The following is a 26311-nucleotide window of genomic DNA, read 5'->3' on the forward strand; positions in this document are numbered from 1 at the left end:
TAAATTTTAACGTTCATTAATAATTTATTAGTGGTGAGGAATTTCTGTTATTTATAAATTCAAGAGATTTTTGTTATTGTATTATATCTTAAGGGTTAATGTTGTGTTAAAAAAAAAGACTTAAAACTTATTAATTGTTTAAATAAAAAAATAAAAAATTGAGGAAAAAAAGACCATTAACTTTTAAATAAATTGTTTCTTGTATCTTAATTTTGTTCAAATTAAAATATAAAAAACCGAACAAAAAACAAAAAGACCGTTAACTTGTAAATTGTTCTCTTATTTTTTTCGAATTTAAAAAATATATACAATAAATTTTTTATAGTATTTTAATTTTTAAAAAATTAAAAGATAAAAATGAAAAACTGAGTTCAAAGAGTAATGAATTGACATTCACATTTCAATTTCAAAAACTAACGGTCTCCTTGTTTAATATCTCCGAATCTACAATTTACAGCAAGAAGATCGAGACGATGGAGGAGTACTTACAGTACATGAGACTTTACGCTATCAAATGAACGGTTCACATCTCTTTATCTCTCTCTTTCTCTCATTCACGCTTCAAAATCGGCTTCGATTGTAACCTTTTTTTTTTTTTATCGAATTATGAAACAGAGGTGAGGATCAGACCGCGAAGGTCACGGTTGAAGAGCAAATGCTGATCACCACAATTAACTCCATGGAAACGACCTCGTTTCTGGCAATTTTGTGTTTTTTTTTTTGATATAATTGGAACTGAATTTTATCTGTTTATCGAAATTGAATGAAATGAATGAATTAGGGTGTTAGTCAATGGAAACGACCTGTTTCTGGCCAGTTCTGTGTTTAGATGTGGTTCTTTTGTTCGAAATTAAATGATTGTTTGAAATGAATGTGAATTTGTTGGTAGTTATTTATTGAAGACTGAATGTATCAGATTAATTGAAATTAGCATCATAAGGATCTTCGAAAAAGGAATTCGTTTTTTGGCCAATTCTGCTTTCATGAAATGATTATTACTGATAAGGAATGTAGTTTTTTTGTATTTTTCTAAAGATTTACTGAAAATTGAATTTTATTAGGTTATTAAAATTTGGGCGTACACCAGGTGTAATTATATAAAATGACCTTTTTTCTGTCAATTCTTTATCTAGGGTTTTGTGTTTTTGTTGAAATAAATTGATTATTACAGAAATGAATTTTAATTTGTTTGGTTGTTTTTGTAATTGAAGAATCCTCTCTAGATTTTAAAAGTTCATGGAAATTGAGATTAGAGAGAGATCCTAATTTGTAATCGGAAACTGAAATTTTGTTTGCTTACATGTATATTAGTATTGAAATCGGTTGAACTGATCAAGATGGTAGATTGATTGTCTGAGAAGTACTAAAATGTGTTTCTTATAAATGAATGTTTCTCTAAAGCACTTATCTAATGCTTCTTTGGAAAGTACCTAGTATTTATTTTTCTTTATAAATTCAAAACAGTGTTTATTCATTGCATCAAATACTGAGAGATTCATATGAAAAGTTCTTTTGATTATTGAAATTGTATATAGGTGTGTCTAGGATGGCCTTTGTAGAAAAATTGTTTGAGTAAAAGCTCATGAAACTGCTCTCATATAAGTTTTTTTTTCATCCAAAAAGTGTTTTTTTTCAGAAACTTAAAAAGTTCTTCAATTGTACTCTTTGTGTGTGAGTGTGTGTGTGTGTATTTTTTTAATTAAATAAATTTGATTTTAAAAAGACTTTTATCCTTTCAATCAAATCGTAAATTTCTCTAGCTGCACCACAGTTACTTCGGAATGCACCTTAGGTTGTTTGTTACATTGCCTTGACAGAAAATTAAAAGAGTCTTAGTATAGGTATTTTTGGGGCTTTAGTTGTAATCACCTTGACATCAATCTTGTTCATATGGTCATTAACAGAAATTAGTGATTTGAAAACCTTTTGCCTTTTGTTTTGCTTTGGAAAAAGTGGATGAATTTCAGAGTGCTATTGTAGATTAACAAAAGTTCTTTTGCTAATTAGGTGCTGCTATTGAAAGCACTCTAAAACTTATCTGAATAATAATCATTTTCTTGTGCATGTTCATGTGGATTACCTTAGTTTGATTCTCCATAATTAGTACTTAAAGTTTTTGTGTACACTGCCAATTAGGACATTTTTTTCAGTATTAGAAATTGAATTTGCTTTCAGAGGCCTTTTACCTCTAATCCACATGATACAATTTTTGATGATTTTGATACATTTATGTAGGTTCAATCCATTTATAGAGTTGTGGAAACAATTGTATTTATGATTTAGTTCTTTATAGTAGCTGTTTTTATGGCTGACTGTTTCCCACTATTTTTGCAGCAAAGTCTGACACAAAGCTACTGAGAGAAGAAGCTGAGAAGATGAACAAGGAAAAGGGTCAATATGTGCACAATATTGCAAAACAGAGAAAAATTGCTTCTCTGGAGTCTGATTCGTCCACCCTAACCAGGTGAGATCTATTTTTGTGTGTCTTTGTGCGACCCTCTAGTGGAAGCCTACAATATCCTGTTATGGGACATTTTCTTTTTCCTTTTTTCACCCTTGAGTAGCTTACTTGCATGTACGAGAACACCTGCACAGTAAACCTGAATTATAAAAACTTCTGCTGTCAGGATGGTGCACTTTCTTTATTTGATTGCCATACTTGCTGGTAAAACGTTTGGGCTAGAAGTTTTACACATTGAAGAGCTAGACATACTGATAGAAAACCCGCACAACTATCTTTCATGTTGTACTATAAAATAATTTAGGGCTGGAATAGATCTATGTTCTGATAATATTTTGTTGCTACCCTAACTTGCCAATCCTATATACTGATTGGGGAATTCCTGTTTCTGTATGTATTTCTTTAATGGAAATGGGTTTTTAAGAATATGTTTCTTCAATCTCAGGGTGTATTCTTGATTCATCATTGTTCTTTTAAATGCGCAGACAATGGAGCTTATACAACAAGAAAGAGTTAGCTCATCTAAAAAATAGCAGAGAAGAGTAATATTAAGAATATATTGCATTGATTAAGTTCACTGAATGCTATGGACTTATTGCCATAATTTCTTAACACACAGAGCTACTATACTCAAGTTGCAGAGGATATCAAGTTAAATTAAAGCAACAACAGGTTATATTTCGTGAGCCTCTTCATCTGAATCCACTGTTCTTTTCAAAATTTTAAGTTGCAGATGATGTTCTCTTTCATATTTTATGTAGGACTGGTTCGAATTTGACGACTAGAGAAATGACTGAGCATAAATCGGTATTCATGCTAAATCTTTGTTAACTTCATTGATTTCCCTCTTTTTATTTCTCTTCAAGATAAATGTATGTGCTCCAATAAGAGAAAAGAAGGAATGAAGATATTGACTCTCCTTGTTATGATAAATTGATTGTGCATCTAGTCTTTAGGATCCAGGTGTTTCACTGACTAGCTGAAGGTAACAAAGGTCTTCAGTTTTCGTTTGGATACTTCTGTATTGCTCTAAGACTTCTGTTCAGATTATACCACTTCCTGATAATTGGAATTGCTTGAGTGGTGATGATGGGTGTGGGAATAATGTCTCACAGTTGAAGATGTGGTAGTAACACATCCTTAAAGATACATCCCTTTAATGCATGCCTCTTTCCCAATGGCAGAAGGAGGGGGAAAAAAAAGGAGAATGAGCCTATAATAATGCATGATCATTTGTTGTAATTTAGAAATCCTTTGTTTATGTGTCTCTTGTATGCTTAAAGGTTGGCACAACATCCAACCTATTTTGTTTTCTAGTGTACTAAGATATTTGATCTGCTATTGTCTTCAACCTCTTGATGTATTTTTGTTGCAATGCAATTTTATTTTAACTGCAAATTCATAATCATGTACTGTGAATAGGGTTTTATGGTTTCTTGGTATGCTATCATCTATTCTACTTTTCACTATAGTGTATAGATAAAACTTTTAAATTACAAGTTCTGGCAATTCTAATGATTGAAATCTCAGGTCAAGTAAAAGTGATGAGCAAATGGCTGAAACGAAGGTACTTGATTTAAGGAACAAGTTGGCTTTAGCCTGAACTGGTGATTGGGATTTGATACAATTTCCCGAGTAATGTTAAGTTGTTGAGTGACTTTTTAGTTTTTATTTACCTTGAAACTTACTATGTTAAAACAAGTCCAATGAAAACACTTTGACATTGAATATTTGATACAAATACCAAAATTTCCCTTAATCCAGAAGGTGAATGTTAATATTACAATTGTTTGCTGGTTGCTTTACAGTAGCAATATTTTGGAAGACCTTTCATTACTTATGTGTCAATTTCAATCAGCAGGCTTAAAATCTAGTCAGAAACTTGGGTAGTTATCATGCTTTTCATTATTTTTGCAAGTTCATCAAACATCCCTTAATGAAAGATCTGAATTACCAGTGGTAGGACAGCTAGGGAGTTTGTTCATATTTAAGGGGCAAGACTTTTCTCTCCCGAGCCGTAGGGGATGTCTGTTGAGGACCTTTTCTGAATGAGGCTTTTAGAGAACAATGTTATTTAAACACTTCCAAGTTTGGGCCTCGCCTAATTGTAACTGTACAACAAATGCAGGTGTGCATTAGAGGAGGGAACTCATTGATTTCTAAGCCAATCTTATATATGATACCGAGTTGTGACTACTGAGAAGGAGAAATAAGGGAAATCCTGTCTTGTTTACAGAATTTTATCACAAAGAGCTAACTCAAAATTGCAAGATGTTCTTATGATGAGTGGTGGTCTATTTAAACTGATAACTCTGACCTGAACTGTAGTCATTGATGCATAAATTTATTAATCAGAAAACATATTATTCTTTCATCTTATTTAACTTTTCGAGGGAAGTGCGGCATTGATAACAATAACTTCATGGACAATAAGGTAAATAACTTTATTGATATCTTAATATACGGTGTTGCAATTTTTAATTATTTTGGGATAACAGAGCAGTGAAGCTAGGGAGACCTGATGGCCAATTTGGTTTCTGCTAAAGACAAGCTTGACGAAATTGCACAGAAGACATTAAACTTGTTCGGAGACAAAAAGGTTACTTAAGCAAGTTTTAATGAAGTATATGTTCTTTTCCTATTGGTAGATGGACCATGTCTCGATTTCAGTAACTTTTTTGTGTTTGGGTGAAAGCCTGAGATGTCCTCAACCCAAAGGTATGAGACTAATTCCCATCGGGGCTGAGTACTTAATCTTGTAGTTTATATGTGTACAAAGAGTTTTTGCTTCGATTTAATTTCAATTCGCTAAATTTTTGTCTCCAGTCTTGGCTAATGCCAAAAGTACATTTTTACTTCCATTCATGTTTGTAAGTATATCATGAAGTGAAAAGCTGTTTTCTTATTTGTCTGACTTGTAATCAGATATGAATTCCAAGTGTAGCATGTAAAACATTGATGTTCATTAGTAAATCAATTTAAATTTGTGACCTAACGTAAGTCACTTGATTATCTTGGATGAATCTATTTATAGTTTAGGTACCTAAAACTAATTGTCTTGAGATGGATGAAAGTGCTTCTTGAATTAATGTTTTGACTGTTTTTGCATTTCGGTTTACCTTCCTTATTGGGAAAATTTCTTTTGAAGCTTAAATGTTTGGCTTTTCCCTGGTGTAAGACTTACATGTGACTTGTCAATACATCTGGTTATCAGTTCTCTATTCTTCACGGGAACTCTTGTTATGCTTTGTTTTATTTTATCAGTCCCTTATATTCATTCGCTAATCTTGGACTGTTTTTAGATGAACGATTCCTTTGAGCAAGTGAGTGCAGGGCAAACAAATTGAAGATTAGTTCTCTAACCAGTATCATGTAAATGTTTTCATGTGATTGGCCTTAGGCTTGTGCACAGATTATCACTATAGAATGAAATCAACTATTGGCCAAATATAATGTTTTTTTGCGGAGAGATCAGGTTGCCCAATAGAAATATTGTTCAACATCCATATCTTTTGGATAGTAGTTGAATGGTGAGTGGTGGCTCTTAGTTTTCTATTTCATATACTCGTATGTAGAAACTAATTATTGGCTTCTTATTTTAAATATTGGTAACTATAGCCAAAGATGTTGGCAATGGATATAAAGACCTTGGAAGAGGAACACGCAGATCTTCTATCAGATAAGTCTGGAGAATCTGAGTTTTGGGAATGCCTAAAGGACCAAATTGAGCAAGTCAAGGTAAATACAGTTGGTAGCTTTTTTCTTTATCATACAGAAACTAAAGTATTTTAGGATTTACTTGATCAAAACTTGAAATGGCCTTTGGTTTTTGACCAAAGCAAGGTTTAAAAAGAAAAGGTCCTCAGTTGGTGGCTAAAATGAAACTCTTAATACAGTGGGGTTTTGTTGCTCATGGTTGTCAAACTCAATTACAGTTGGGAAATTTTTTGCCTTCATTTGCTAAAAGTCATTCCGAATTCTAGTAAACATGTGATTATTTTTTCTATATCAAATTATCATATTTTAATTGATGCTTGTGCTTCTTATAGGGACTTTCCTATGTGCTGAAATGTGATTATGGAGAGGAATACAAGGTGGAAGTGAATCTTTAATTTTAGAAAAGTATGATAGCAATGAAACTTAGACAACTCAAAAGGCTGAAGAAACACATTCGTAGTTGACAGGTAATCGCATGGACAGATCTAGTTCAATTGTTTTGAGTAGTATATTTGCATAAACAGTACTGCTTCATCTATTGTTGTTAATATTGAAAGAATACTCATGATGATGCTTTTAATATGATGAAATGGTAAGTTTTGCCATACCATCTGCAAATAAAACTATACCTCGTGTATCATATGGTTGGTCTGGCATTTTACAATTATGACATCTTTTGCTTATATTTCCGAAATGTTATTTCAGATTGTTTTTAAGACTTTAATAAGGAAATTATGCCATGAACACAAATTTACATTCCATATTATTCCATATTTAGTATTTTATTGTATTTGTACAATTGAAATATCTCACAAGTTGAGATGTATATTCTTGTATGTATGGTACTTATATCCTTGCGTTTGCATTAACGATGAGAATATAAACACTTACAAGGAAAATATAGTAAAGATCATAATCACTTGATCTCAAGAACCTTCAGAGCTGCAGAGATATCGTGGGCTTCATAACTTCCCTTCACATGGCAATGTTCGGGCTGTCTTGTGGAACTGAATCTTCTCTTTTAGAGCTCTCTTCACCATGAAGAAGTTTCTCACTGCTACAGTCCACGGTGCCTCTTACAATTACAGTCTTTTGGAGGCCAGCCAGCAAGTTTTCATAGTCTGTGTCTCCTCTATCTCACACAAACACTACTGTTTTTGAAACATCAATTCCCCACCTGATTGATGGATAGCTGCACGGAATATGGTAGCAACACAAATGTACCAGAGATTTCAATTTTCACTTTACTACAACTGATTGATCTTGATCTTATTTGATGATTCTGTACAATATTATGATATGCAGTGAAAAGAGGTCGAACCTTAGAACCTGTTTTCTTGATGCAAATAGTGGTACCATGTTTAACCTTGATGCTGCATGTGTGTAGACAAGGTTGCATCGGAATCCTCTCATTTGCAACCTTTGCAGCCTTTGGTGAAGGTCATCTACTCTTCGAGTCTGCCATTTGTATGTTAAATTCGTCCTTAGTTTTGTTACCAAAAAATGCATCTGTGAAGGTATTACCTGCAATTTATATCAGTATTTTTGAACATTGTCATAAAAATCTTACATTGGCTCCTAGTTTTTTGCTGCAAGACTAGCATCTGGAACCGCACGCATCCACGTTCTCTGCAATGTCATTAACCTGAGCTCCATGTTCTGTCCTTGCAAGCCTAATCAAGATTGATCTCTCATTCTCACCAGGCCATTTGTATTCTACATGGGCTTTATAGTCCAACTCAGTCACCGTATCTCTCCACAGGTAATATAGTTCACTTGCACTGTTGCATATTATTGCATCAAAATCTTCTATATTTACTGGGCAACTTTTGATTGCTTCCTGTCTCTCGTAAACTCGAACCAGTTACGAATATGAAGCCTACTTTGGTCAAGCCTATACTCAATCCTGCTGCTTTCATCACATTTTGGATTGTTTTTTGTAACTTCTCTGTGATATTGCCGTTGTTGTCTTAGCAATTGGCAGCTATTACAAATAGCATATGCCTTCTACCAGGAGTGTGAGTGACACTGGCACTGCCATTTAAGGAAGCCTTCTGGGTGATGGCTTCAATGAGTTTTTCTGTCGTGTTGCTGCATCAAGCTCCCCATTAAGCTTGAAGTTTCCTTCTGTGGAGAACTTTAAAGAAAGATCTTCCACATCCTTTTGAGTCACTCATTGGTTCTTCCGGAACTTTCATGATCTCAAGACGTGTGGTGGGGTGATAGTTCATGCACTGTTCTACATGTGAGAGGTAGTTACGACGGTGTTCTGTCCATGAAAAGTGGTAGGAGACCATTGTTAAGCACCTGGTAAAACAGAGTCCTCTGTTACTATCAGTCTAAGTCATAAGGTAATACTATCATTAATTCATTAGGTGGCCATAATTTCCTATCAAAGCTATTTCTGTTATAATTTCATAGTTTGGAGTGTTATACAATGAGGTATTTTTTAATTCTGCATAATTTTAGTCTAGGCATGCATTTCTTCTACCACAACTTTTCATGAAGGATAAAAAATTTGGAACCTTCACAATGTCCCCAGGTCCCCGTTCTTTGTGGCAACAATAGGAAGACCATAGGCAGCTGCCTGCAAGATACAAGTGGAATATATCAAGATTTTTTTTTTTTTTTATATATTTAGGCTTAAATGTTTATAATGCTTCAGAATTTTTTCTAGTCTATCAAGTGCTCCTTGTATAAGATTCAGAGTGTTACTAAGATTTGAAGGATTCAGTCAATACAACATTTTAGAATAGAACACAGAGATACCTCGATGAGTGTGAGACCGAACGGTTCCACAGGAGCTGGATTGATGAAAACTCCCTTCAAGAGACAAAGCCGCCATAGAAGTATTGTTAGCAAATTTGTCGTTGCAAGGAAGAGGAAAGAGTTAAAGTATGTCAAGTTCTAGACATTAATCTAAGTTGATATATTCTGAAAATATGGAGTTGCATAGATTGATCAGGCAATACAAGCATAACGAGCCTAAAGTACGCCGTTGATGAGAGTGTTTTCTAATATATTTGATCATCATTTCTGAAGTACCAAAGGTAGATCAAGTGTCCTTTTAGAACTATTTTGATGCAATGACTAGTAGAATTCTAACCAACCAGGCAACACGGATTCCGTGTTTTTGTAGAGCATTGGACAAAATGATTAACAATTTACCTTTGTTTTCGCAGCCAAACAATAAATTTCAAGAACTTCGGATTGCTTATGATGCTTCGGATAAGCTACCTGATCATGCAAGTCGTACTTATTGATGAGCTTTAGAACAGTGGTAAGAAGAACTGAACTGCTATTAGACATATCTTCAATGTCATCTCTGTTTCCCAGTATTAGTGTCTGCAATATTAATCCCTCAGTAAATTAGCTTGAAGTTTACCAATTCTGTCAAAGCCTTATGTAACAATAAGTCATTGAAGTGAAACACAATTTTTACCATGTTGGCTGGCTCTTCCCAAAACCCAAAACCCAAACCCTAAAACCCAAACCCAAAAACCCCAAACCCAAAATCCTAAGCCCCTAAGCCCTAAGCTCTAAACCCTAAACCTTAAACCCCTAACCCCTAAACTCTAAACCTTAAACCCCTAACCCTGAAACCCTAAACCTTAAACCCCTAACCCCTAAACTCTAAACCCTAAACCTTAAAACCCGAAAACCTTAAACCCTAAACCCTAAAACCCTAAACCCTAAAACTCAAAACCCAAAACCCTTCAAATCCTAAACCCTAAACACTAAACATTTTTTTGGAAAAGGTAAGTATTTTATAAAAGAGACCAAAAGTGTACAAATACGAGGAGCATACCCCAAGAGGATGACTGATAATTCTCAGTCTAAAAAACACATGGAAAAACCCATAAAGCCACAACGGCATAAAAAGAGCACGCATGTTCCCCACAAAACAAAACAAAACAAAGAGATGCCATAAATCACAAAGCCACAAACCGGCATGAAAAAGCACGTAGGCTCACCACAAACAAACCAAGAGAATTCCATGAATCACAAAGCCACAAATCGGCACAAAAGAGCACGCAGGCTCCTTACAAAGCTAATCAGAAAGATGCCATATCACACGGAGCTGATTCGAGATCTCGTACTTAGGTACTAAACCCAAAATCTTGGCCCGAACTATATCACAAATAACTAAGACAGTATCTCTACGAGAGCTACAATGTTGATGAAACATGCAAGTATTCCGTTCAAACCATAGAAAATAAACTGTGGCTAAAAGGACCAACTGGGAAAGAAGGTGGCTGAAGTCACCTTTTCGTCGAAGATGCAAGCTAGCCCACTGGAGCAGAGGGAGCCAAAAGACAATAGGCCATGTAGAGAGCGTCCTGGTAGTGACTTCCTACCAAACATAACTTGAGAAGTCACAGTTGAAAAACAAATGGTTATGAGTCTCTGTAGCTGAACTGCACAAAACACACAGGGATGACGTAATGACACCATGAGAGTTGAGTCGATCCATGGTGTGAAGCCAACCAAGAGATGCAAGCCAGAGAATGAAAGAGTTGCGTGGAATATGCCCTGGAAACCATAACAGATGATGAATCGAGTTCACATCCCGTTTGTTTGTCTCGCAACACATTCCAGGCTCAATCAATAAAGAAACGTCCAAACGGGTGGCCCTTCCACACAAGATGGTCAGGATGACTCGCTGAAGGCTGCACTGTAATGGAGTCCTAAATATGCTGAAGGTCTGCACTGCCCAAAGGAAAATTCCACAAACCATCCCGAATAATGTCTGAAAATCGAGCATCCCACGGCAAACCAGTGGAAGTCAAAGTTCTAAAAGGGAGCAAGTCACACAGAGGTCCTTGCAGTAGCCAGTGATCTCGCCATAACATGGTGTCCTTACCATCACCAATACAAGTCACAATAAGACCCTGACACCAAAACTTGCTAAGTAAAATCTTCCTCCAAGCCCATAAAGCCCCAGAAGTAACTCGAATATACCAAAAGGACTGACCACGGAGGAGAACCAAATGGGCCCAAGAAGACCATATAGAAGATCTATCATTAAGTAGTCTCCAAACGTGTTTAAGAATAGCTGCTCTATTCCAATCTTGGATGCTCTTAATCCCCAGACCACCCTCTTTCAATGGATAGCAAACAGAAGGCCATGTAACCTTGACACCAAAAAGGGACAAAGAAGTACCCTTCCAAAGAAACTGAGGCCAAAATACTCTCAATCCGTCTAACTATAGCTGCCGGTAAAAGAAACATGGATGACCAATATACCTGTATGGAGAAAAGCATTGACTTGCCTGCATAGGTCAAAGATGTCGACGTCCATAGCCTAATCCGAGACAGAATTTGCTCTAACAGAGGCCTACAATCAAAATATAGAAGACGGGTAGAGATCAAAGGAACCCCTAGATATCTGACCGGTAACTGGCCCAACTGGAAACCCATGATAGACTGTAATCCAATCTGCTCCTCATCTGTAACTCCAGAAAGAAACAACTGGCTCTTCTCTGCATTAGTCACCAACCCAGAAACCTTGGCAAAATAATCCAAGGCCGATTTGATCAAGCTAACAGAGGAAGCATCTGCTCGACAAAACACAATTAAATCATCCGCAAAGCACAAATGAGTAATACCTATCTGCCTACATCTCCAATGATAATGAAAACCAGGGCTGTGAGAGGTTTCCCGAAAGATACCAACTGACCCCTCTATAGCCAACACAAATAGGTAAGGAGAAAAAGGGTTCCCCTGTCGAATACCCTGGGAAGACCTAAAAAAACCGTGAAGCTCTCCGTTCTGGTCAACAAAGAAATACGGTGTAGAGATACATGTCATGATCCACCTCATCAAATGCTCAGGAAAACCCATAGTACGCAGTCCCAAAAGGATGAAATCCCAACTCACAGTATCAAATGCTTTCCGAATATCAACTTTAAGGGCACATCGAGGTGAAGTACCCCCAAGATGATAATTCCGCAAAAGCTCCTGAATCAGTAGAATATTATCAGAAATCCTTCGACCCGGGACAAAAGCCGATTGGGAACTCCCAATAACATCCGGAAGCACTACTTTAAACCGATTCACTATCACCTTATAAATGCACTTATAAAGTACATTACAACAAGATATCGATCTAAAGCCCGTCATATGACTCAAGCTCTCCACCTTAAGAACCAAAGCAATCCTAGTGGCATTAACACATCTTGGCATTTCATTAGTAGCAAAAAAATGTCTCACTACATCTCTAAAATCTGTACTAATAATATCCCATGCTCACTTATAAAACAAAGAAGTGTATCCATCCGGACCCGAGGCTTTATGATCCAGGATAGAGAATAAAGCAATCCTAATCTCATCATCAGTGATAGGAGCAATCAAGGGAGAAATCATATCAGGAGAAATGCGCCTAGAAAAATACCTAGAAGCCTCTGCGATCTAAGGTTGAGTAGGGGCAGCAAGAAGATCCTGAAAAAAATCCACCGCCAAACGCCCTAAACCCTGACTATCAGTAATATGGGTACCATTTCCATCAGTCAACCCGTGGATACGATTCCGAACCTGCCTATGGATCAACGACTTATGAAAGAACTTAGTATTCTGATCCCCTCAGTTCAGCCACTAAACACGAGACCGCTGCTTAAAAAAAGCCTTCTGATCTCGACAAAGATTGAAATACTAGTTGGCAAGGTTCCTCTCCGTAGAGATACACTCGGCCTAAACTCTAAACCCTAAAAAAACTCTTAAAACCCTAAACCCTAAAAACCCAAAACCCTAAACCCAAAACCCAAAACCTTAAACCAAAACCTTAAACCCTAAAACGGTTTTAGGGTTTTGGGTTTTGGGTTTTTGGTTCAAGGTTCAGGGTTCAGGTCAGGGTTCAGGGTTCAGATTTTAAGGTTTAGGATTTAGGTTCAGGGTTCAGGGTTTAAGGTTCAGGATTCAGAGTTCAAGGTTCAAGGTTTCGAGTTCAGGATTTAGGGTTCAGGGTTTAGGGTTTCAGGTTTCGAGTTTATGATTTAGGGTTTAGGGTTTAGGGTTTTAGGGTTCATGGTTTAGGGTTTGGAGTTTGGGGTTTAGGGTTCAGGGTTCAAGGTTTAGGGGTTTAGGGTTTGGGGTTATGGGTTTAGAGTTTAGGGTTTAGGGTTTAGGGTTGAGAGTTTCGGGTTCAAGGTTTAGGGTTTCGGGTTTTGGGGTTTGGGATTTATGGTTCAGGGTTCAAGGTTTAGGGTTTACAAAGCAGAGAATTAAGTAACAAAAATATCCTCCCAAAAAAGATTTTCTAGTCATTCCCAACAGCATAACTCAAATAGGAGAAAAACAAAGAACTACAGCTTTCTTAGGACCTCGACATGTATTAGTTGTCCCTACAATCAGACCCATTACCAAGAAGACATTGTACTTTTAATAAACCCATACCAAAGAGAATTGTATTCCAACAAAAATCTCCAATGGCATTACCCAACAAAGCCATGGTACTTCTCTTCACTAAGGAGGGATAGCAAAGTGTTTGATTTGAATGCACAAACCATCACTTGAAATTTCAGAGGTGGGTTAGGTTGGTGTGTTTGTCCGGTGAGGAGTAACTCATTACATTGTTTTAATAAAAGTTTTTGAAGATTTTTAGCATAAATGAAAAATCATTTATTCTAATCTATAATAATAGAAGGTTTTTAATAATATTCAATAAATGCACGTAAATTATATATCAAAATTATGATTTATTAAAAAAATGTTATAGAAAATAAAATGTGGTCATAAATACCCACCCAAACTAAGCTGAAACAACCTAGTGGATTTTTTTTGCCATTCCTACTCCCCAAGACGCAAAAACATATTTCCAACTATAGTTATTTTCCCTCAACTCCATAGTCCTATCCCACAAGAAATCACTTAGAAAACTGTTTAATTCTATAAGCTGTATTATAATGATAACGATAATATTAAATAATAAATTGTCTTTTTTTTAAAAAAAAAAAAGGTATAAATAAGACTAAAAACACCGAATTAACTGAAAGCCCATTTTATATAAAACTGCTCCACGCTCCACCCAAGCAATTTTTTCTGCAATTTTTTTAGATTGGGGTTTTATAGCTTACCCTTCTAGGGCTATCTATGAAAAGAAGACTCCAATAGTTTATATGCACTCACCAACACTACATCCTAATCTATTTTCCAGATGAACCTCTTTGTGCAATAGCCTCTCACCAACACTACAACCCAATCTTTTTGCCAAAGAAACGGCTTCCTGATCTTGCAAATTAACACCAGTAATAACACTCTTGGACAGCTTAAAAACTTTAGGCCCAAAACCAATCTAGCTACTCCAACAATCAAAGAAACTAGACACAGTAAAGTCCTTCCCAAAAGAAAAGAATAGTATCATCAAAACATTGAAATGAGGCACCATAATTTGATCCTTACCTATTTTATTTTTATAATCTAGTGTTGACCAAGATAACGTGTCAAGTCTTTTGAATAACCTTGAAGCCCCAAATTATATTACGAAAGCCATTATAAAAGACAGAAAAATTCATAGATACAAGTATTTTCTAATACACCTTCTCCATTTACTACAAAAAAACCTTCAACTTCCAAGACAAAGTCCCAAGTAATTCCAATAAACATGGTCATAGGCTTCTACAGGTTCAATTTTATAGAATAAAGCTTCTAATTTGAAAGGAAAAGGACACCATCTCAAAGTTGAAATCTAATCTTATTGGGCAATGATCAGAAACAACTATTCCAACATTTCCTGCTAAAACAAGGCAAATTAGCTTCAATTTGAATATCTATCCAGTCTATGTTTCACATTATATCCTAAGTTCCACATAAAATAAGCTTCATGTAGAACCAGATCTATTAATTTTTTTTTCTGACGAGAAAAAGAAAAATTGAAATCTCCTATACTATGAATTCCTCCTCCCAACTTGATTTTTCTAACACAGATTGAATACCTCCCACCCTTGCTCCCATAAAATCCTTTTTTTTTTTTTTTTTTTCTAATTAATGGACTACTAGTTAACTTTTTTCAAATTCTTATTTATTATCAATGACTTCTATAGTTTATGCGTTTGGGTTTATTGGGTTAAATTAACATGCTATATTTTATTATTTTTACTGTCCATCGAAGTTTATAAATACGTACATATATATAAACAGTAGTGGGTCATGAAAGATCGACTTTTCATTTTCTTAAAATTTCATATTTTCATCTTCTCTTTTTTCCATTACTCTTCTTTTATATGCTAATTTTACCTATAGAAACATTCATCGTTTACGTACTACAATTTCTTCTTCCATGTAGTTCAATTATATTTCCACTACTACATCCAGAATTTCATTACATTTATATTTAAGCTTATAGAAACAACATATATAGATGGCATATGTATCGAGCATTACTTAAATATAATGTGCTTAGTTTGCTAAATTATATATTTACAACAGACATCAAAGTTTTGCCCACTGATATGCAGGAGACATGTAACTACAACAAAATGTGGATCTGGCTCTCTTGTGTTATGCAATGCAGTAGTTCCCGATAACACAATGATAAACCCACAAAGCTCTGATGCTATGCTACTTGCACTTTGACCAGAATAATCCTAGAGCAGCCAGACAGACAATTAGAGGCATTATGATACATAAGACTTGCCTGACTATGTGTATCTATGGCAGTGTATGCGATGACCGAGCTTTACCTTAAACATTATTGCACTAGCAAATATTGTAAAAGATGTGAACATAGCGTAATTTTTAGGAGAAACATTTGCTTTGTTGAAAGTATCCAATGCCTGCAACCATGCCAAAATCATATATTATATAAAGTTTGCACTTAAAAGATTAAAGCCATATCATCATATGTAGACATTATATAAGTTTGAAATAAAAAGGTGAAAGCGAAATCATCATATGTTCACCACTTGATCCATAACTTCCAAGAAACATCAGATATATTGATTTCCTGGAGAAACAAGAACAAATGCTGATTGATAAAGTATCTTAAGAAATGCTAAAAACACTTTTTTAACTCTCTATTCTGACATACGTATAAAAAGTAAAATACAATGAATAAGAAACTTACCATTTATTTCTCATTTTTTTTGTCTTTTGTACACACACAACGAGAATGAGAATGAGAATGATAAACAGTGTAAAAGAGTGTTCTGGCGTTCCTGAAGTACCTTAAATAATTCTCGGAAAAATAAAATCAGAAATTCAATTATGCTTCCAATTCTGAAATACTATTGCAAGCACACTTAAGAGATGCATTACAAGTCTATTTGGGCAATTATTAAAGTATCTAAATCTCATTTTCAACAATATCACACACACCTTGTTAAAAGATGACTAGTGAGTTACACCCTAGCAGAAAAGAGATATATGCTGGACAGTAGTAACATAGTGCACTTTTTCTTTTTATTGCACAGATTATATTCACACCTTTTTGAGCCTTTTGTATAGTTTTTTAACCCTTCCTAGGAAATAGACCCTTTACAGCAGACACTTGGTCCACTTTGATCTTTCTTTCTTCTTTATAATATAATATTTCTATATTAAATGAAAAAAAAGCATAGATTAAAGGCATTAAGGATTCAAATCACATTATAGAATCCGATGAATTTGATTTGCTAGAATAAATGGTCCAAGATTATATCCTTGTCAATATACATCTACTTACAATGAATAAATCTACTTTCTAGTCAATTTGTTTTGGTGTCATCCTCCCTCATAAGCACTTACTACCAGAAANCGGCAAGCGAGGAGCAATAGCTACACTGTTTCCCCTGTTTTGTCTTTTAAAAGGAATTTTTGTAAACAATACTCTTTGTGTATAAAAGACATATGACTTGTAATGAAAAGGAAAACTTTGGGCCCAATTTTCTATTGTTATTATGCATGCATTGTACTAGTTTTCAACAGTTGTTACACAAACTCAATTAAAGTTGAAACAATAAACTTTTAACTAATACAGCAAATCTTAAATACGTACCTCAAGTGGGATATTACACACACACCCCTTGTTAAAAGATGACTAGTGAGTTACACCCTAGCAGAAAAGAGATATATGCTGGACAATAGTAACATAGTGCATTTTTTTTTATTTATTGCACAGATTATATTCATACCTTTTTGAGCCTTTTGCATAGTTTTTTAACCCTTCCTAGGAAATAAACCCTTTACAGTGGACACCTGGTCCACCTTTGATCTTTCTTTCTTCTTTATAATACAATATTTCTATATTAAATGAAAAAAAAAAGGAAAAATAAGCATAGATTAAAGGCATTAAGGATTCAAATCACATTATAGAATCCGATGAATTTGATTTGCTAGAATAAATGGTCCAAGATTATATCCTTGTCAATATACATCTATCTTACAATGAATAAATCTACTTTCTAATCAATTTGTTTAGGTGTCATCCTCCCTCATAAGCTCTTACTACCCGAAAGAAAAAAATGTCACAAAAACCTAAAAATGATGATGAAAACATAGAGACAAGCAACAATCCAATATGTTGTACCTCACCACTAACCACACCTTGCCAATCCAAGTCACATTTTGTCACCATACATGTTTTATTTTTTTTGATCTATACCAACTTTTTTTTATTTTTTATTTTTGGTATTACTATGGATGAAATTAAAGCATACTATATCAATTTTCCATTTCAACTCCCTCATTGATAGCTTAACTAAACTATAAACTAAAATGGATAATTTTTTAGAGCTTTTACAATAGGTTTTCCCAGTTATTCAAACATCTTTAGCCAATTGATCACCCCACTTAGCCTAATCCAAGAATGGCTTGATTTCTTCTTTCCCCAGACACCTTTCCAAAAGTTTACCCATCTTGTCTACCAATTACTTGTAAAATGAATCCTAAGAGTCAAACTGGTCCTATGAGTGAGAATGATGCTTGAAGCAAGGTTAACATGATGGTGAATATGATGCTAAAACTGAAGACCGTACTAAAATTAGTAAATCATCTTATGCTAAAATTGATCCTAAACTAGAAATTAATATTGATTTCATTGGTTGAGCCTCTTATTAATTGGATGTTCACTAATTTGTCTTCAAGATTAACTTACGATCTAGTAATTAATTGTCAAACAATGTACACTTACCAAGGCATGTTTGAGCCTCTAAAAGTTTCATTTATGGAATTTTTTGGATTCTTTACCATAGCTCGATCAAGTTGATGCCACACTAAGATCTAATCCCTTCTACCTAAGCGATTGGATTATTATGCTTATATTTTGGTTTATCTCTTTCATATGTCTAGTGTAGGATCAAATTTGGCGTTTTCAAGTCTATTGATAACATTCAATTTATACATTGTGTCTCTCTACCAATCAACGCTTCAGCAGTCAAGTTTCACTTAACAGGAGAGAATCATGGAGAACTTGTGATCTAGTAATTTAGGGAAATAAGATATTTACAACTTGTTATATTCAGATTTGATTCCCTACAGTTGAATGTATTATTTAGGTTAGACTGAATGAGCTATTGCAAGTATATTATAGTCGTATGTAAAACTTTGATGGATTGTTGAATACAAATATTTGATCTCTCCCCCTATAATCTGTTTCTTCCTCTAATTCCTTTGTTTTCTCTCCATTATTATTATCCAAAACAATGACACATATCCCTAAGAATACATTCAAAACTCTATACCAAAATAACCATGTGACTTTGATTAGTACATCAAAGAAATGAAAAATAAGATGTCCAAGGGCAAAATAGCTTTTGCACATCATAACGGCTTAAGTGAACATAACTATTAATTTGAGGGAAGAACATCCTGACGTGTTTTTTTTATCTTTTTTTTTTTTTTTTTAATTGGATAAGAAACTATGAAATATGTATTATAGAAAAGATCTAACAAAAGTGAATAAGCAATCCTCTAAAGAAAGACAAGCTTGAGAAAATAGGAAAAAAGGTATACACAACGTATACCAGACAACCCAAGGATGACAATCATAAAAAGATGACCAAAAAATAAACCAAATGCTCGCACAATGAAAAAAGTAATCATGTGCCAAAACTCTCTCCCAATTTAAATGAATTACAAATGAAAGAAGAATCTCTAAATTATTGTCAATGACACTCAAAGGGAAGCTAAATTTCAAACTCTATCCCACAAAGAAGGGACGTCTTCCTCTCTGTTAATATAAAGAAAACCTTCAATTCCTCAATCCAAATTACCCAAAACAATGACAAAATAACACATTTCCACAACCTTAGCTTTATTAATCCTACCTAAAGAGTCCAAGAACTTGAGAAAAAGAATTTATCAGAGGCTGAAATGACCCAAGAATTTTAGCTATTTGAATCAGTTTAAACCAAAAACCAACAGAAAGGGACAATGATGGACTAAACTGTCTTTGTTTAGCTTCTTTTAAATAACACACCAAGAGGGAGTCAAGAACATATTAAGGAATCTTCAGTTAAAAACTTCACCTGTATTGATTCTATTGTGAGCTAAAGCCCAAGCAAAAATTTGAGCCTTGCAAGGGACTTTGGCCTTTCAAATATTTCTATCCAACAAAGCAGAAGAGTAGGAGGGATCATTAATCAACCAAGAGAAATAAGATTTACATAAAAAAAAAAAAGGTCAATCCAACTTCAAATCTCTCCGATCCTCTTTAAGCTCATTAATAGATACATTATCCACTGAAACCAATAGAACATAAAGATCCTAGATATCTATCTCATTCAAATTCTAAAAAAGGTCAAAATTAAACTTCGACTGTGGAGAGGGCAACCAAGTAAACCACTCTGGATTTGATAGAGACATTATAAGATCTCGAACATCCATAAAGATAATAGTACATGCAACACAAAGGATTATCCTACCGCCAAGCATATTCCAAAAGGCAAATTATATCCCAATTCCCTACGTTTAGCATAAAATGAGAAAGAAATACGGAATAGTATTTCGATATAGATTCCAAGGGCTTCAAGGGAACCCATTAGCCACCATCTTAGAATCCTAACCATTTACATGAAGGCCATATTTACTCTTGATAACCACATACCATAAGGAGGACTTATGACAATATAAGATAACAAAATGAAAGAGCTAAAAGTTGAGACATGTTAGAACATGTCTTTTAGCCCACTCCACTTTTACGATTCAACATTTTTCTAGTTGCTCTCTCTAATTAATTGACATTTTAAACAGAGAATATTTCAAATCTTAAAGTAGCTTTACTCAAATCTCTACTAATCTAAAGAGACTTCTCAAGGGTATAAACAAAGGGTAGAGCTAGCTAATTGCTCCTAATGCACTAAGAAATGCCAACTACAAGATTTCCTCAAAACGTCATTCGACAGGTCACCTAAAACGGCATCAACTTGTGCATACACCTCGATGCTACGGCTTTGGTTCGTTTTAAGCTTAGAACAGGGCTACATCTTTGATGTTTGGCTCAGCAGTTTCCAAACCGTTAAAATGTCCAAAAATGACTTAGAAAGTGACGGTGTGACAGGGCAGATTTCCTAGGGCATTTCCTCAAGCATCTATGGGCATAGAACACTATACTAAAAATTATACTATATTTCATCTTAGCCATCCAAAATGGGGAAAAACTCCCTCAAATACTCATAAACCATGTCAAGGAAAGCACTTCCCCAAAAAGGATTACCACAACATCTCTCAAACTCATATAAACTTTCCATATATCACACCATCAACAAAATTCTCATACATGAATGATCCAACAACTACAAAATAAGATACCATCTCAAATCATTTCTCATTGATCATATACATACTGATATGCATACATCTTACTCAAACACTTATAAAAAACTCAATTGGTAGGATTTACGTTACCTTGTGCAAAGTGACTTCCTTTAGCACCTTTCCTTCCCTTTGTGGTCTGTTTTCTTCTCTACAACTCAACAACCCACAAGGACAGCAACACACCAATAAGACTTCACTATAATTATAAGAAATTCACATCTAAAAGCATGAATCCTACCTTAGGATGCTTTAGATGAAATCTTCTACTTAAAACCCTCTTAAATCGCCTTAGAAATCTTGAAAGATTGGTATGGAGAAAATTGAGGAAAAATGGGCAATGGGAAGAGGCGGTGGAAATGAAGAAAAAGAGGTTTTTTCTCTCACTTAACCCTTTTGGTTCATATTATAGCCAACATTATTCCCATTTTCCCTTGCCCTCCTGGAAATTCCATCTCTATATCCTGTTGATTCTTTACAATACACCCCATCAAACACAATACTCTAACTAAATTTCCTTTTCTTTTACTGCCCCACTTTTCTACTGAATCTAGGGGTCGACATGGTCATTGTGCCCCAAAAGAAGAAATTCAATCGTAGAAACTCAAGAAACTTTGTCTTAGATCTCTGCCGCCCGGGCGAAGAATTTGTGGTGCGCCCGCGCGAAACAGGGCAGAACCTACCCTGGTGCAATCTCCCCCTCGCCGCGGCGAACTTGCTTCAAGACCCGGCGAAGATGGATTTCAACCTTCACCACAAAACTCAACCATTTCACGGCAACAATTCAACCAATCAACATACAAACTGTAATGCCCCACCCTGAGGTAATGTATTGATTTTCTTCTTTCGCTCTTATTGAGTTTGGTTTTGTTTTTGTAATATAGTTTGACGAGTGTTGTGTTGAAGGCTTGCACCTGACATTGGTCAAAAATCGAGAAGTGTCTGTGTCCAACACCAGCTCGCGGGGCGAAGAAGAATCTTCGCCAACGGCGAAGATTGGATGTTTAAACACGGGAAATCTACATCTGGAACAATTTACATCGCGGCGACAGAATTTCTTCGCCGCGGCGACAGGTCGATTAAAATGGTGGTTTAGTTTTAGTATTTTTTTCCCTAGGCATATTTGACCATCTACTACCCCTAAGTAGCAGGAAAGCGGGGAGTTAATGGGTAAGATTTTTCATGGAGAATATGTGATATGGGGGTTTTGTATGATGAACAGGATCTAGATGAATTCCCAAAGAAAGTAAGGCAAAATGGGAAGGGCTTGGTATAACATTTCATTAAAAGGAATAAGAGTTCGCAAAACCTCACTGTCTTCGTCTCAAAAACGCAACTCTCCATCTGGACTTCCTCAACTTCTCTTTCTTTTTGATCAAGGAGTTTCAAGGGTGGGCTTTTTGAAGTGATTTGGGGTAAAATCAAACTAAGAGCTTCCTAAGGTAGGATTTTCCTTGCTTTTGGTTGTGAGGATCTTGTGAGTTTGTATATATTTGAGTTCGAGGTTTTTGGTTCTTTTGGTTAAGAGTAGAAGAAAAAGTCAGCAAACCAAGTTGGGAAAGGAAGAGTTGGTGAAGTCTCTCTAACAAGGTAAGTAACCCCAACCCAAGTTGAGATTTAAGAATGCTTTCTTGATTAGGGTTTGATAGAAATGAGTGTATGTGTGATATAAAACATGTGATAAGCATGTACTGGACTTAAATAGAGATTTACTATGCCTTGTGGATTGTTTTATACGTTGCAAATTAAGAAATGAGTTGTGGGTTGGAAGGTAGTTTGAGATGAATTGCAAGGGTGTATTTGGGGATCCTTTTTGGAAGTGTTTTTTTTTGGGCAGGTTTTGTGGTTATGGAGGGGTTTCTCCCCATTTGGATGGTTAGAAAATAGTTTTTGATCATTGCTATAGTTAGGTTTAAGTGCACTTGAGTTGTTTGATGAATGCCTAATAGAGGTTTCCGATATGAGTAGTAGAACCTAAATTCTTGCACATTGCATTTCGGCATTCATAAGTGCATTGTGGAAGTAACCATCCATAGGCACTAATTGTGGCATTTGAAAAATGACCTAAGAAAGTGTAGGAACTTGTGTATGCAATTACCCTATGCGTAGAGAGCTTGGTGGATGAAAACTACTCTAAGGGTAGAAGAATGAAAAATGCTAGCATAGAGGAATTAGAAGCCAGTAGTATAGATGGGTTTGATGACTTTGTGTATCATCACCCAGCCATTGGTATGGAATCGGGTTGATGATTTGTGATCACCAACCCGAATAGCCCTTAAGAGGGTCGGCTTTGTGGTCATCACCCGATAAGTAGTAGAAACGGGTGGATGCTTTGTGATCCCACTCCGGTTAGTCATTAGAAAACGGGTGAGCTTGTGTGATCATCATCCGACATTATTACGAGGTGGGTTGGACACTTTTGATCATCACCCGACAGGATAGAGACGGGATTTAATGCTTGGTGATCGTGCCCAAAAGTCATGAGAAACGGTAGGTGCTAAGGTGTCCCACCCGACGGTTAGGAAAAACGAGTAGGTGCTTTGTGAATCCCCACCTCGCGTAGTCAATAAGAACTGGGTTGGTACTGTGATTTCCACCCGATAGTCCACGAAAGGAAAGATGGACTGGGGTGTGAAGTGCCATCCTGGCAGTACCTCGGTAAGAGAGGCCATGCATGTTTAGCCTAGAAACAGAAATAGAAACAGAAAAGTATAAGGAAGGATAAAGTGATAATAACGGGAAACAGACAGATAAGGGATTTTGTACTTTACTGAGCAATATTATTTGCTCCCCCGGTTTATTTTTCCTTTGGATGCAGATTAGGTGTTGATGCAGTCAGGAAAGACAGCGTCTTCGGCAAGCGAGGAGCAATAGCTACATGTTTCCCTGTTTTGTCCTTTTAAAAGGATTTGTGTAAAACAATACGTCTTTGTGTTACTACAAAGACAATATGAATTGTAATGAAAAGGAAAACTTTGGGACCAATTTTCTATTGGTTATTATGCTATGATCCCCGTGTACTAGTTTTACACATTGTTTACACAAAACTCAACTTAAAGTTGAAAACACTAAACTTTTAACTAATACAGAATTCATTAAATACGTACTCAAGTGGGATATTACACACACACACCTGTTAAAGATGACTAGTGAGTTACACCCTAGCAGAAAAGAGATATATGGGACAATGTAACATAGTGCATTTTTTTTATTTATTGCACAGATTATATTCAGTACCTTTTGAGCCTTTTGCAAGTTTTTTAACCCTTCCTAGGAATAAACCCTTTAACAGTGGAACCTGGTCCCCTTTGATCTTCTTTCTTCTTTATAATACATATTTCTATATTAAATGAAAAAAAAAGGAAAAAAGCATAGATAATAGTATTAAGGCATTAAGGATTCAAATCACATTATAGAATCGATGAATTGATTTGCTAGAATAAAGGCCAAGATTATACTTGTCAATATACATTATCTTACATGAATAATCTACTTTCTAATCAATTTGTTAGGTGTCATCCTCCCTCTAAGCTCTACTCCCGAAAGAAAAAATGTCACAAAAACCTAAAATGATGATGAAAAATAGAAAGAACAACAATCAAATTGTGTACTCACCACTAACACACCTTGCCATCAAGTATTTTGTCACCATACATGTTTATTTTTTTGACTATACAAATTTTTTTATTTTTTATTTTTGGTATTACTATGTGAAAATTAAAGACTACTTATCAATTTTCATTTCAACTCCCTTCATTGATACTACTAAACTATTAAAGCTAAAATGGATAACTTTTTGTAGAGTTTTACAATAGTTTTAGTTTTGCCCACTGATATGCAGGAGACATGTAACTACAACAAAATGTGGATCTGGCTCTCTTGTGCTATGCAATGCAGTAGTTCCCGATAACACAGTGATAAACCCACAAAGCTCTGATGCTATGCTACTTGCACTTTGACCAGAATAATCCTAGAGTAACCAGATAGACAATTAGAGACATTATGATACATAAGACTTGCCTGACTATGCGTATCTATGGCAGTGTATGCGATGACCGAGCTTTACCTTAAACATTATTGCACTAGCAAATATTGTAAAAGATGTGAACATAGCCTAATATTTAGGAGAAACAACTGCTGTGTTGAAAGTATCCAATGCCTACAACCATGCCAAAATCAGATATTATAGAAAGTTTGCACTAAAAAGATGAAAGCCAAATCATCATAAGTAGACATTATATAAGTTTGAAATAAAAAGGTGAAAGCGAAATCATCATATGTTCACCACTTGATCCATAACTTCCAAGAAACATCAAATATATTGATTTCCTGGAGAAACAAGAACGAATGCTGATTGATAAAGTATATTAAGAAATGTTAAAAACACTCTTTTAACTCTCTATTCTAACATATGTATAAAAAGAAAAATACAATGAATAAGAAAGTAACCATTTATTTCTCATTTTTTTTGTCTTTTGTACACACACAACGAGAATGAGAGTGATAAACAGTGTAAAAGAGTGTTCTAACGTTCCTGAAGTACCTTAAATAATTTTGGGAAAAATAAGATCAGAAATTCAATTATGCTTCCAATTATGAAAAACTATTGCAAGCACACTTAAGAGATGCATTAAAAGTCTATTTGGGCAATTATTCAAGTACCTAAATCTCATTTTCAACAATATCACACTGTAATAGCCACTACTACTCAAAACTTATAATGAAATACATATAAAATAACATAAAGAAATTGGGCCCAAAATTTTCTTTTATTAAATATATTTATATATTCTACAAACATATACATTTTTTTTTTTTTTTTACATAAAATGTATAACATATACAAAAGTCATCAAAAACCTAAGGGACAGTGTAACCACTCCTTCTCGAACGCCGACATCCATCCGACAGTGTCCTCACCTAGGTCCTGCAAAACATAGGAAAACAACGGGGTGAGCACTAAAATAATGCTCAGTAAGTAAATCCTCTACTCATGCTATCCCCGTAACTCTCTCTATAATTCTTTCCTTACAACTTCTCATTCCATTTCTCTTTAGTACTTCTCAGTACTTCTCTTTCTCTTTCTCTTAGAACTCTTTTCTAATAACTCTCTCATAAGTCACGGCCCCATCTTACCGGAGGCACGGCCGGGACTCGCTCCCACTCTACGTGACCTCTACTCATTCTAGCCGATCAGACTCGGTTATGCATGGATTCGGAACCCTTAGCCATGTGAGTCTATAATCTCTCTCTCGGGTACTCGGGTATAGCCCTCATCCGCATGCACTCTCACGGGCTACACCACTTCTCTATCTGATACTCATGCCGCTCTCTCAATGCGGCGTACATGCGGGAATACTCTACCCATTACTCACGGGTTCCCCATCGCACAACCTACTCTATTCTCTT

The 26311-nt window shown here is 35.3% G+C and overlaps 2 long non-coding RNA genes and 1 pseudogene across 2 annotated transcripts in view; all 3 read right to left on the minus strand.

The window, feature by feature from the left end:
* Nucleotides 1-7094: 7094 nt before the first annotated feature.
* On the minus strand, nt 7095-10070 carry LOC116113493 (annotated as a pseudogene).
* Nucleotides 10071-15552: 5482 nt separating this feature from the next.
* On the minus strand, nt 15553-15961 carry LOC116113499. The gene is made up of 2 exons (XR_004125421.1): nt 15856-15961; nt 15553-15759 (listed from the first exon to the last, which is right to left on the minus strand). It is a non-coding gene; the product is annotated as an uncharacterized LOC116113499 (long non-coding RNA).
* Nucleotides 15962-24727: 8766 nt separating this feature from the next.
* The window catches only part of LOC116113498, a 22476-nt gene continuing 20892 nt past the window's right edge, over nt 24728-26311 (minus strand). The window contains exons 2-3 of the long non-coding RNA XR_004125420.1: nt 24969-25061; nt 24728-24872 (exon numbers count right to left, since the gene is read on the minus strand). This is a non-coding gene — a long non-coding RNA (uncharacterized LOC116113498). The remainder of the gene's footprint in view (nt 24873-24968; nt 25062-26311) is intronic.

This window comes from Pistacia vera, unplaced genomic scaffold, assembly GCF_008641045.1.
Source record: "Pistacia vera cultivar Batoury unplaced genomic scaffold, PisVer_v2 Contig68, whole genome shotgun sequence".
NCBI lineage: Eukaryota > Viridiplantae > Streptophyta > Magnoliopsida > Sapindales > Anacardiaceae > Pistacia > Pistacia vera.